The sequence below is a fragment of the Mizuhopecten yessoensis genome, unplaced genomic scaffold (genome assembly GCF_002113885.1).
Source record: "Mizuhopecten yessoensis strain PY_sf001 unplaced genomic scaffold, ASM211388v2 scaffold5141, whole genome shotgun sequence".
Classification (NCBI taxonomy): domain Eukaryota; kingdom Metazoa; phylum Mollusca; class Bivalvia; order Pectinida; family Pectinidae; genus Mizuhopecten; species Mizuhopecten yessoensis.
Genome location: NW_018405900.1, coordinates 1,396,733 through 1,411,077, shown reverse-complemented (window position 1 = coordinate 1,411,077; position 14,345 = coordinate 1,396,733).

Below are 14,345 nucleotides of genomic sequence, written 5' to 3'. Positions count from 1 at the left end.
ATTCTGTCATTCGGGGAGTCTTCAGGGAGCTTGACCAAAAATGCAAATAGGGAATTTCAATCCTAATTTTGTTATGTTCTATACCAGTCTGCACTTGTATAAAAAATGAATTGCCAGAGTGTGATCAAGCGTTAAAATAATTTTGTCCAAAACCGTAAACTTTATAACTGATACCGTAGGTACCGTAGGGCGCCTGTGAGGCTGTCATTATATCTCCGATTCCATATCACAAATGAATAAAACCTTCAAAATAGTGAGAAATGGAATGATTTAAAAGCTGTTCTTAATATCTTTAATATTGATTTTTATTAAATGCATTATCGGCGAAAAACAAAACTCTGTAGTGCGTCCAGGTCAAAACAATTATAGTGTTATATTTCGCATGCCATTTGCATGCAGACTGGAACGAAATAGCACCCAAAGGAATAAACATCTCCGATCAATGTATTTTCCCGATCCGGAAACCCTCTGTCAAACCGACCCCTTAGGTCTGCTTATATAGGATTTACTGCTTACAGACAGCTTATACAGCTATAAACATAACCGGTGTTCCCAAGACATGGTCAATTATCATCTCATTCAGAATGCAAATACGGGCCTTAACGGTAAGCTAATGCTATTCATAGTGCTGGTAAATGATAAGGGCAGGCACCAGTCGGTCTCAAATTAGCAGAAACCGATATACAAATGTATAATAAACTTATGTGTGATTGGATCCCATCGTTAACTCATTCCAGAACCCAAACAAGTGTTGACCCGCGTTATACTGCCATTGATATATTTGTCTCTCTTGAAGAAGCATTATCTTGCTTATCAACATGCTATTGTTTCGTTCCGGAAGTTATATGCATTTGACGCCAAGCAAACAACCAATTCCTGTTCGTATTGTTGGATTTTAATAAAATGAAACCTCGTTGTACTGCCGTTTAGGCAATTTATTGTCATTATAATATGGATTGGCAATATATCGAGTGATACCTAAAGAAGAACTATTAGAAAAATGAGGAAACGTGGACATTTCGAGCTACGAAGGTGGTGAGCGTGATTGCAGATAATAGGAGATTTATCGAGGTATACATGTAACTGTATGGTGTATATTGATATCATGAGTATCAAGGAATTGATTTAACATGTTTTAAACAATGGAATGAGAAAAATGTCTTTCGCAAAAAAAATATCTTCCAAAATGGACATCGTTATTTTCACAGCATTAAGTTTACAAATGTATATGCTGGCTAATATACCAAATGTAATTACACACTTTCTGTGATTGGTTTTTATTGAATTGTAGCTCATATTTGAACATGCATGAATGAACTTTTCTGTACCTGTTTACCAAACCATTATAAAGTTAACTAACTATTCGTGCAATCTCTAGCAGACCGGAATTATTTAAAAATAAATAAATAAAAATATACCAATACCAATATTTTTTCACGTAAATGCAAATATTATTAAGTTGTACTAGGGCTGTATAAAATAAAAAAAAATAATTCCTGACTCAACTTTCAAATATGACGCAAAATAGTTAGTATATTAGAATTATATTGATAAATACAAGTACTATTATTAAGGAAGTCTGAGTTATAAAGGGCTGCTCGGTAGACTTACCGGCCAATCGACACCAAATTCACCATGGAAGAAAAATCTGGTACACGGTAAGTATACTGAGCTGAGAGAAATAAAAAACAATGATGTTGAAAGATGGTAGAAACTTAAAGAATACCTTCGATAATATTCATCAGAAAATATCGCTTATGTTTTGAAAAAAGAAGCGAAAACTAATGCTTTCACAACAGTAAGTAACCTTTTATCCTTTCTAACTTTGTGCTAAGAATCACGTTGAATTTTGGTTGATTCAGTTTGGTGGTTTTTTTACGTACTAATAATAACAACGGTCATTTAAGGACAGGGTTTGGTGGAGTGATACCGGAGTACCTGGGGAAAAATCACCGACCTGCAATGGGTACAATGTATCTGGCGTGGGCCTCGAAACCGCGAATCGGTGAGGAAGAGCTTGTTGTCACAGACAGTCAGACCCCTTAACCACTCGTCCACCGCTCGGCCCCTGAATCTTGGTGGACAGGTTATATACGTTATGAAGATGCCATCCTGTTTGACCGTCGCTTTCCATTCTGTTTATTAATTACTTTGATTTAAACCCGTCCACTTGGGACTTGACCTTATAAATTGTGCTGATGTTCACAGGAGGAACGGGTACGTATTGTCCATGTCCTACAAATGAACTCAAGCCAACAGCAAGATCTTCCGGTCTCCATAGACTATTCATCCGCCGATAGCATAGCAGAATCACTCGCTTTCAAAAATCAATTACTTGGTCTGATTGGATACATATTGTAGTGCTTTGTTTCTCTTTCTTTTAAAACGCGCTATAGATGAAAGATATCCCCGTAATATTGAATTAGACAAAGAATTACAAACACTTGTTTAATTTCATTTTCACTGCAGATTGCACACAGTGCGCCCAGTAGTCCGTCAGTTAATTATCGAGCGGCATTAAGGTGTCCGTCGTAGGCGATATGAATGCTGTAGGGGGTAATGGGGAAATTGTATGAAGTGTTTTGATATCGTCCTAATAAGGACTCATTCCAGCACTGTATCATATGATAGAGAATAGCTATATTTACATGATTACTTATAACTTATCAACCTTGTTATCCACGCTATGTTATACATTCATAGCATTGCATTTTTCCTAGTTACAATCAAGGTGAACCGCCGTTTCACTATGTAATATATTCGCATGCTGCTGAACAACATCATTTATCCGAACTCGTTGTTAAATAAAACAAGGTATCCTGAAACATTGGTTTGTCCATGTATGATATCATATAATAGTGTTTTGTCCTACCCCTTTTAAAGTTCGACACTAGGTTGACTTACTATACAGTTGCCAACTATCATTGTTAAGGTCTTCGACGTACCTAATTTTCCCATTAATGACCATATGAAGAATGTCCTATTGTTCGTCAATTTAGAAATGGACAACAATGACCTCTGATCAGTTGTATTCCAGTTAAATGAATGACAGCTCTGACGTCAAAGTTAACGATCCGGAAGAGACCATGAATGGTAGCTAGAAATCCGGACGCCTATCCACAGACTAACATCACTGATCCACACGACATACGTAAATGGTTCATCATGCTAGCTAGCTAGAGTTCAGCAGACACGGAATCTAAGAGAAGAGACCCTTAGGATTGGCTGTGGCGGGATCATAGATCAAGAGCAAATGCTCGCGACAATTGATGAGACTTTTAGCATGGTAGTGATTTGCAATTCTGCGCGAAAACGTACAGGAACTTCCTCAGAGAGACGCGATAATGTATGCCATCGATTCGATAGGGTCATCATTCAATGCCTGGCAGGTTTAGGAATTAAATCTTTACGGTGGTTCCAAAGACCCGCACTACTCAGGCATATGCTCTTCTGAAAGTTAAAACCAATAACGTTTTCGGAATAACGGAAAATAATATATTTGTTTAATTAAAATGTAACAATATATCAACTTATTTCCATTATTTAAACATTACATACACATAGCTTACACGTGTTATAGAGGATAGACAAACAAAGTCACTAGTAATTAGCTTATAGTAGTTCCTCTCTTCAGTAAAAAACATAGAACACAGCTTTGAACGCTCACACATTTATCGCCGCATGCAACCGTACAGTGGGGCAGAGCAGGCCAATGCTGCACGTAGTTACCTTGATTTTTTTAAAATGTGATAGTATATTTTAATAAACAAAATAAAAACACCATTTTATTTAAAAATTGAAAAAAAAAATGATTTCATTTATTAAATGATGAATGGAATGAGGACTTCGATAGAGCAGAGGGTAGAAAAAGTAGACGGAGGTAAAAACTGATAACTGTATATGTGATATATTGTTATTTCTTGACAAGTTGATATAGTAAAATACGTGTATGCGTCCAAAAGGTTCCTAAGTTGCGTTTTTATCAAATACTGTGCTTATTATATATAAATAGTATTATAAAATAAACTAAGATGACAGACAGTTTCCGTGTTGCTTGACTGTTTGATGGAGAGTTTATAAGATAAACTTTAAACAAACCATAACACATTCGTACAACGTAGGTTTGTTAACTCGCTAAGTCAGTTGGAGTTGTTTCCCTTCCTTTACTGACAACGGGCTATATTTTTCATCGCAGTTGCACTTTAATCAAATGGTGAGATATGATTTATTGTACTAATCCATCGACACACGGTAAGAAATCGGTAAGTGGATGTAGATGTATGAAGAAAGGCACAGATGTACAAAAGTTGTAGAATAGGGAAAAACATTTAATACATATATCCAAGCTATTGCAATTAGCCCAGCAGATCTATTTTGGCCTTAACATAGTCTTTTAAACAGAAAAATCAGAAGAAAACCCCCTTAGACTGCAGGGCTACTCATAAATCGCCTCATATGTGCCAAAAAAAAAAGGATGAAAATAATATATTAATTTCATATTAACAGCAATTGGAAATCATCACAGAAACATGCAAGAAAGGGTTCGTTATTGCAATCAACATGTGATATACACTGTAGGTAAAAACCTGGGAATAGCTACATATCGCGAAGGATAATTATATATATTGCCAAGTACAAGAGTTTCACAATATGATTATGGTTTGTTAATGATTGTCCTGATAGAATACTACATGTACCTTGCCAGTACTAGTATTGTCATTGTAGATAACCTTTTTTCTGGATCACTACGTGTCGGCTCAAGTCTGTGGGGCTAGGCTATTTGTATTGTTTTATTTCCTCGTCTTGTTACATTTTTCTCTCTCCTATCGATTTCCTACTCACCAATTATCTTTCATGATGAATGCAAGTGGGTCCATCTGTCCCCGTTTTTTTTAACGATAAATACACACTTTATTTACTTTTCATCAATTATGGAACAAACATTTTCAAATGATATTAATCTCTCCTGTTGGCGTGGACGGGAGCACACATGCGCTCCTAAAATGATCAATGTATATGAAAGGAACGATGGTCAAAATAATTACTTGTTGAATCAAGAGATTATAAACATTCACATCGAGATTGATCGTACATTTATTTTATACTAAGGGATACTTGCAGAGATTTGTTCTCGGATGAGGCGACTAATGTGAGGCTCTCTAGAAATCTTTTTTCTTTTTCTTGATAAGTTGACAACGAAAAATAAATCTGCTACCCTCATTGCAACATTCCGGATCTATATCTTTTATGTTATCACTTGCTTACTTTTTTCGGCGTTGTTTACCTAGGCACCCATCTTCATATGACCCTAGCTGTTCTGGGGACGTTGAAAGCAGACCAAACAAACATTTATCAAGATATTTTTCATGAACTAACAATATGACAATAATGGCTAACAAGCTATGACAAAATAGCGACCAAAATATTATATTCAAAGAATCTTTCGTTTTGTACCCGTTGATATAACTAAATATCTCCTTCTTTTGATAAACTTCATTTAATTAATAACAATTATGCAACAACTTTTCTAAATATGGTTCCTTGATTAGGAAGCATGTATGTACTTTTCATATTAGCAGCAGATAAAACAGCTATATCTCATAGTACACTAACGTTATTTCTCATAGTACACTAACGTTACTAATGTTATTTATCATAGTACACTAACGTTGTTTATCATAGTACGCTAACGTTATCGTTGTACACTACCGTTATTTCTCATAGTACACTAACGTTATTTCTCATAGTACACTAACGTTATTTATCACAGTACACTTACGTTATTTCACATAGTACACTAACGTTCATCATAGTACACTAACGTTATTTATCATAGTGCACTAACGTTATTTATCATAGTACACTAACGTTATTTATCGTAGTACATTAACGTTTATCATAGTACGCTAACGTTATTTATCGTAGTACACTAACGTTATTTATCATAGTACACTAACGTTATTTCTCAAAGTACACTAATGTTATTTATCATAGTACGCTAACATTATCGTAGTACACTAACGTTATTTATCATAGTACACCAACGTTATTTATCACAGTACACCAATGTTATTTATCATAATACGCTAACGTTATTTATCATAGTACACAAACGTTATTTATCATAGTACACTAACGTTATTTATCATAGTACACTAACGTTATTTATCATAGTACACTAACGTTATTTATCATAGTACACCAATGTTATTTATCATAATACGCTAACGTTATTTATCATAGTACACCAACGTTATTTATCATAGAACACTAACGTTATTTCTCATAGTACCCTAACGTTATTTATCACAGTACACTTACGTTATTTCACATAGTACACTAACGTTATTTATCGTAGTACATTAACGTTTATCATAGTACGCTAACATTATCGTAGTACACTAACGTTATTTATGATAGAACACTAACGGTGTTTATCATAGTACACTAACGTTATTTCACATAGTACACTAACGTTCATCGTAGTACACTAACGTTATTTATGATAGAACACTAACGGTGTTTATCATAGTACACTAACGTTATTTCACATAGTACACTAACGTTCATCATAGTACACTAACGTTATTTCTCATAGTACACTAACGTTATTTATCACAGTACACTTACGTTATTTCACATAGTACACTAACGTTCATCATAGTACACTAACGTTATTTATCATAGTGCACTAACGTTATTTATCATAGTACACTAACGTTATTTATCGTAGTACATTAACGTTTATCATAGTACGCTAACGTTATTTATCGTAGTACACTAACGTTATTTATCATAGTACACTAACGTTATTTCTCATAGTACACTAACGTTATTTATCATAGTACACTAACGTTATTTATCATAGTACACTAACGTTATTTATCATAGTACACTAACGTTATTTATCATAGTACACTAACGTTATTTATCATTGTACATTAACGTTATTTATCATTGTACATTAACGTTATTTATCATAGTACAATTATATTATTTCTCATAGTACACTAACGTTATTTATCATAGTATACTAACGTTATTTATCATAGTACATGTACACCAACGTTATTCATCATAGTACACTAACGTTTATCAAATGAACGAGTCGAAACCGCCTGCTCTCATTGTACTTCTAACCTGTTGTACAAACTAAAAATACACTTTTATAATGAACGTAAACAGAAATATAAAAAACACAAAAAATGTTATCAAAAACAGTACTCCGAGCTCAAACAACTTTAATATCTAACTGTCTGGCCCTTAGCATTACCGATGACGAAGGACGAAACAGTTGTATGGTCCAGAGTAAGTCGTTTTTGGCATACTGTATATATTTACAAATGTTCAAGATGTTTTCACCTGTTTGTATGTTTACGTTCATCTTTAATATCGATAAAACAAGTAAATATTAACAAAGGAACGACTTTCATGGAGACAGCAACAAAAGTACAAGGAGACTATAAGTCGAGGTATTGTTATTAATATGGAGAGGTATTATTGCAATTCGAAGATTCTTTTAATAACTAATTAAAGTCTAGACTGAGTCTGATTTTTGCCCTTAGTTTAGGAGATAACTACAACCTTCAAGCACCGATAACAGTGTAAAAAAGTACCCTTCTTTCATATGTAAAACCACGGAATTAGATAAGTCCGTGGTAAAACATAATCCGACTCTCCACAAATATGTTAACTTCGAAATTCTTGTGTCCGCTCCACACCGTTCGTGTCTAAACATCCGGTCAAACACGTTCGTACAGAAATCAACCGACCCTCACCTGTCTGATTAAACGCACTCTGCCGGCTATTTAACATGTCATTTACTTTAGGATGAGACCAAATAAAACACACGAGGAGGAGTTTCCGCTCGATAACGTCTTGACTAGTATCCGACCTTGTATAGGGTCAAGTGGATGAGTCGAAAACAGGCACGTTGTTCGTATACTTTTTTTATTATTTAAAAAAGACACTATGGCAGCCGACTAACGACCGAGAAATATATGTACGGTAAAATACAATAATACGTTTAAAATTATATTATTACTATTGTGAAATATATTCGTTGAAGTCCTTTTCAAACAAAGTACTATGTATCAATAAAAATAGCATCCTTCTTCTTCTTACCGAATGTAGTGAACTCACAGTAGAGTGTTAAGACTCCAGCTGGGTGGGCGAACAGCTAAAAACCTTTATTTGCAGTTTAAAAAGTTAAAAACCTGTAAAGCATTTAGAAGTGGTGGAGGAGTCCCGACACGTCCTGTAAAACGATGGCATGTCTGAAGCTTTCGATGGATGCATTTTACACGTTTCAACATAGAAATACATGTACGAAAAGAAGCCTTCACTATACCAATATTAACGCCTGTGAATCATAAATGCACAGCATCAAAATGTATGTGCATCATCGTCTTTGTATGTAGAGGGGAGAGAACTCCACCAGGTAAAATGTCAAGCGTAACTTTTCTCTTCGAAAATAACTGATACTGCGGTACCCTTTATGTTAACGGTATACTCTTCATTACACCGTATACCTCGCATCTGTGCAAATCTATATATCTTGAAATAAATATTTCTGATAGTATATAATAATATTATTCAAGTGTAACTTTTCTTCTCGATAATAACGCTTTATGTTAACGGTATACTCTTCATTACACCGTATACCTCGCATCTGTGCAAATCTCTCTCTCTCTCTCTCTCTCTCTCTCTCTCTCTCTCTTAAAATAAACATTTTCTGATAATTCAGAATTAAACGAATGTTAAAATGTATACATTCCAGTGTAACTTTCAAACATATACCGCCTTAACTTCATTTATTTATAAGTTTAAAAGAAAAGAAATAACAACACACACATTTAGGATTTATGAAGTTATTTTATAGGTCTCTGTCTCGAGGAACTCTGTTGTAAATATGATTCATGTCGATATAATGTAGTATACCTCATTTAGGGATACTGATTTATACAAGTCAGTTGGTTATACATACAATTTCCTAAGTCAGTTTATGGAAAAAACAGAACATTTATATAATACTTTTTTAATATTTTAAATATAGAGAATGTAAGTGAACGCAATCTCTGGAAGTTCAAACATAATCTAGTACATGTATCAACAGACTACAATCTCTTCCCACAATGCTTTACAGTAAAGACATAGTGGTGGAAAGATTGTCTTGTTAAGAATTACGTTATGTGTGGGACTTCAAATGTTCCACTAAAATGTCTCAGCATGCTTTGAGATCTTGACCTTTGCGCTGACGATACACAATTCGCTATATGTATCTGTAATTAGCATTTTGTTTCCGACCAATGTTTGTACTCGTCAGTCCTCTCACGATACTCGGGTTAAGGAGACTGATAAAGCTGATAAAACACACGATACAAGCTTCCCACACCAATAGCCATATGCAAGGATGTGTTCACCACAGGGGGTGATCGTTCTGTTTGGTTTTATTTTGTTTAACTTCCTATTAACAGCTAAGGTCATTTAAGGACTTACCTCCATGTGTGTATTGTATGCGTGCTTGCGTGTGTGTATGCAGGAAACAGGCTATGTTGGTGTACTTGCCTCCTTGTGATACGCGGATCTGATGCCGACTTTATATAGTGTTATGTCACTGAAATACCATGCCGAAGGCACCCATCACAGCATTCTGACCGGTCACATTATAATAATAATAATAGTAATATACAGCATTTGATACAGCGCCCTATCTAGCTAACATAAGCCACTCTTAAGCGCTTAGCAGTACATAGATATACAATTAATACAATCAGAATATACAATTTTTGAGGAATTCGCAGGAGCTGCCTTATAAGGCGCTAACTACTAGTCCTATGCCACCTGGCTAATATCTCCCTGTGTGTGTATGCCTGCGTGTGTGCTGGATTTAGTTGTGTTCTGTTTGTAGTGGGACCGTGCTTCCAACGGCATCGTTTATACTTGAATGCTACATCACAGATACCGCAACATCCACCCCAGACCATTGTATACTCCACCTGGGTTGTTGGAGTTGTGTGGGCAGGAGAAAGCCACTTTCTCTGATATTCTATGCGTGCGACGACTTCGGGGATCGAACCCCGGCCGCCTGCGTGGAAATCCCAAGTGTTAACCACTCAACCAATCCGCCAACGGGTTTACCAGTTGTTGCCATTCCCCTTAATGTTGAACGTTAAGCAGGGAATAACAACTACCATATGGACTTTGGTATGTCCCGGCCTGGGGACAGAACCCATTACCTTCCTCACCTGGGCGAACGCTCAACCATCAAGCCAAAAGTGAGGTGTTGCCAAGCAAGGCGCTAGGAAATATTGACAAGGCGCTAGGAAATAAAAGGTAGTTAGAAGAAGAAAGAAAGATAAAGATCCCAAATATTGCAATGGGCGCAGCAAATTTATTTTGGTCGCTTTTGTGTCCCCCTTAATAGAGGACACCAAAGCAAATTCCCAATTCTGCAGGGGGTGTGTGTGTCCCACATTAATCGCCTCCTAAGATACATGTACATGCAGTGGGTAACAGCAGGTGTATTATTTTCCCTATCCCCCACCTGCAGGGGTGTGATAGTTCTGTCTTTCATTGAGTAATTCCGCTAGTATATATTGTCCGAGTGCTATTGCAGAAGGTCATTTTGCTACACATGCCACACTTAATGATAATATGCAGCTAAAGCAGTCAGCTATAGGGGAGATCACTCTAAAGAGTTTAAAGCCATTTACGACAGACCAGGCAACTATATAGGTACTCATTCAAGGCGTTGGACCCAGAGTTTGGCACTGTCAAGGAAGAGGTAGGTCATTTGTGTCAAAGTATCTCCTTAAATAGAAATGTAACAGCAATTTGTATTGGCTGAATTGAATCACATGTTTGCGAAAATTGAATTTCTTCAAATAAATCATCTTAGGTCTTTCGTCGCAAAAGTATTATTAGTGACTGATAGTTTCAAAATGAATAAAATCATCGCCATCAGATAAAATATAGGGATTTAAAACCCAACTGCAGACGATGAAGTGTAGTTCATTTTTGGTATACAACATCTATCACCAGATTTACAAGTTACAGTCACCTGTGTGTGTGTTACGTCCATCTCGTAAACATTCCTACATTCAATGGTGAACCGTCGACACAGTGTTAACGAACAACAATGGACAATCGAACAAGGTCATCACTATCTCGCAATGAGTTTTCATTAAAACATTTTTATTTTCTCTCTGACATGTGATTCTTGTCATCTGTAGTTTTACTGGCCGTATGACTGCAGACCTACGTGTGTGCTCAGTGTGACACATCAACTCATAAAAGTGTGAGGGCGTATATCTTCATAATTGTGACATCATCGGTCTAATTTTTTAGCGTGAAATATTGTATATAATGAGTAATTTAAAGTATATTGTGAATCACTCACACTAGTACACGTATGTGTTATTATGTGATTGGTGTGTATACCGCGGCAAATACATGCTTTGTCCTCCAAAATGAATTTGAATAATTTTAAAAATGTTTTGTTTGCTGGATTGAAATAATTGAGATCCTGGCGACTTCATTCATTGATGAGAAACTTTATTATTTTAAATTTCGTGTCGTATAAAACAGGCTTGATATACATTGGATAACTTTTGCATAGTCCCCTTGTATGTTTGATGAAATTACAAATATGTTCACACATAAAACATCATATTTACTACAGATACATAAATATTAATATGCTAACACAATATAGATTCGTTAGAAGCGACCTATTCTTCTTTAAAAGTATTTTTCTAAACGATATGAGCATTTTTTTTTTAAAAAAAAACAAAAACGTTTTGCTTTAAGTTGTTAATAGATTCGTTCACATAGATCTATATAAACGTAAACCAATCATTTTACAGTTATTTAAAACCCATTGCTCTCACACTTTCCAGCAATAATCCAACGCTACAACAGCTGAACTCAGATGACCTCAGAATTAAATACTCCTTCAGTATCTTCTTATTCTGCATCTCCATACCGCAATGACCCTGCTAGACATGTTATAACTGGTGATCTACATAGTGTTCCATACGACATACAGCTTTACATGAAGTAATCAAAAATGTTCTGCTCAGGAAACTGATAGATTATGTATAAGACTACGTCAATCAATGGGCTAAAATATTTTGAGACTATATAACCCTGCCAAATTCAGTTGGCATTCATATAGACTATGAATACCATTGACTTTTCGTTGACGTCATCATTATAATGACATCATAATGTTACGTTGGATACCACTGACCCTCCCTGGGCGATGGCTGTTCTATTAATTGAACAAGCATACACGATTCATACATTATTTAAACTAAATGCTGAATAATAATAAGTGGAATATAACTTCCTATGAGATGAACAGATTCCAAAAAATGGTAAATATAAGTACTGAACTGATATCAGTTTGTATTCATAGGCAATATGAATTCCAACTGGAAAAAGGCAAATTCAATGAATTTCGCTAGCAGTTAAATGCCCAAATAAAAATCGGTATGAAAAAATATCAGAAAATGAAAAAAAAAGAAGGTTTTTTTATATGCATAAAGTATTAATAATCATTAGCGTCTTTGTGTCTTTCTGACATTGTGCTCTATATCTTTCTGTTTTAAAACTGGCATGTACGTTATCTGTATGAATGTAGGTCAATTTGTTTGTTCAGTGTGATAGCTGTGGGTATGATGGTATGTGAGAGCGTTTGTGACATCACCGTTCTAATTTCTGACCCTTATGTATATTGTGCAATTAAACACATATTGCGAAATACATGCAGCCGCTTCACCTAATAGGAAAACACCACTACCTGCGTTGGTGTTTAAACATGCCCAAATATAGGTTTTGTCCTTCAGAGTGAGTTTTCATGTTAATTGTATAATCTTAAAAAGCATACAGTATGTCCTCGAGATCGTGGCAGAAATATTTAGTGATGATCAATAGGTATATATATTTTTTCAATTTCGTTTTGCAGAAAACAATCATGATGACTCACAACTCTAGATAGGAATCATAAGACATCATTTTCTGGATTTGTTTAGTGTGATTCCATCTTTTGCATGAATCAAGGTTTGTCTAATATAATTAGATCATACAAAGTTGATATGCTCTATTTATGAAGGGTCAAAACTATCGAGAGACTACAGCTATGAATTGGATAATAGATTTCAAGAAACTGATGAACTATGTGAAAGACTACGCTTGACGAGGTGCGAAACAAGAGTAGGCTGAATGTGTGTACTTCCGGAGTGGGTTAACTGACCATTGTAATTCTTTATTCTGATGTCCGAACCACAATATTACAACTCCTGCTTGCAAATAGAATGAATTTAATTTTCAAATTTTCCCGAGGACAAAATATTGGTTCTGCTTCTGCGTTACAGTCGTTCCTAAAAATATCATTTTATAAATATAATGCTTCGTTTGTATTATATTCCGAAACACTACAACAATCCTTACAAAAACCGTCGTGTTGTTTGATCTGACCGTTTAATCATGCTTACGTTCCTATTTCGACAATGTATAATCCAGAAGCTGAATTTATCTATGGAATTTAGATTTTGAAGAACTAAAGAGGTCTTTTGATCAATAATGATTTTTAAATTAATTATACTACCATACCTTCATAGGGATGCAGACTTCTCTTATATAGGGATATTACCTTTTCATGGAAGGTGGACGGAAATATTGATATGCGGTTTTGAACTATTTTAGGTCGTATTTGTGAAAAACACGACAAAAGTCAAGATGGAATGACCTGAGGATAAACTTGTCTCCATAGGGTCTGAATTTATTAAATAAGTTATCAGGACTGATAACAAAAACCTTTCAAAGACCTTTAATTCCACATTCAGTCTGCCTTACTGATTTGTTGACAATGTCCCGATTCTCTCTTTGAGGACTTAACATTACTTGTATTTGACCTAGATTTCTATGGCGAGCATCATCGTTGTGTTTTTGTTACAAGCTGTTTCATTATCTGCTGATTTTACTCTCATGAGACCAGATTGATCAAGTGCCTTTTAATACACTTATTTCTACCTCCATTTCGGTGATATAAATGTTTATTTCCTTTTGTTTACTGCATTACGATAGTAAATCTCTGATATAGAGGGTCAACTATTAGTGTAAACATGTTTTGGTGATTATTTTGCATTTTTTTTCTCAACGGGCAACTGTCGCATGATTCGTTTTATTTTTATTCAAGTTATTCAATATTGTGACGTCGTGACGTAAAATTTAATAGTAATGGCAATATGACAACGGGCGCCAAGAGAGATACTGCAAAGAGCAAAGGAGAAACACACAGACTTAGCAGGGAGGCTACGTCATGGCAAAAGGTGTGTTTA